Below are 341 nucleotides of genomic sequence, written 5' to 3'. Positions count from 1 at the left end.
AAGAATTTCCGCGCCGCCTACTCATCTTTCACACAAAGATTAATTAAATTCTTAATTAAAAATTTCTTCTAACCTCCTCGGCAATTCCACAATAACACCCTTCCTCATGAGCCAAGTAAACAGGGGTGATCGAAGCTATTCTATGCAAAGTTAACATCGAATCCTGTTAATTTTGTATCAAAGAGCAAGGGACTATGCTAATGACTTGTTGACTTTGCGTGTGACTTTCGATGACTTCCGGTGACAGTTCATGACAGCTCATGACGTAACTTAAAGAAAAATTCTGTGATCTATACTTAAAAGAATAGCAGTTGCTGTTTATCTCTTGTGGTCTAAACATA

General features: G+C 37.2%; 1 protein-coding gene across 1 annotated transcript in view; it reads left to right on the top strand.

Moving 5' to 3' along the window:
- LOC119587712 overlaps nt 1–341 on the top strand; it is a gene marked incomplete at its 5' end in the record, with an annotated part of 8210 nt that overhangs the window by 2297 nt on the left and 5572 nt on the right.

Source organism: Penaeus monodon, chromosome 23, assembly GCF_015228065.2.
Source record: "Penaeus monodon isolate SGIC_2016 chromosome 23, NSTDA_Pmon_1, whole genome shotgun sequence".
NCBI lineage: Eukaryota > Metazoa > Arthropoda > Malacostraca > Decapoda > Penaeidae > Penaeus > Penaeus monodon.
This window is presented reverse-complemented; position numbering and strand designations above follow the sequence as displayed.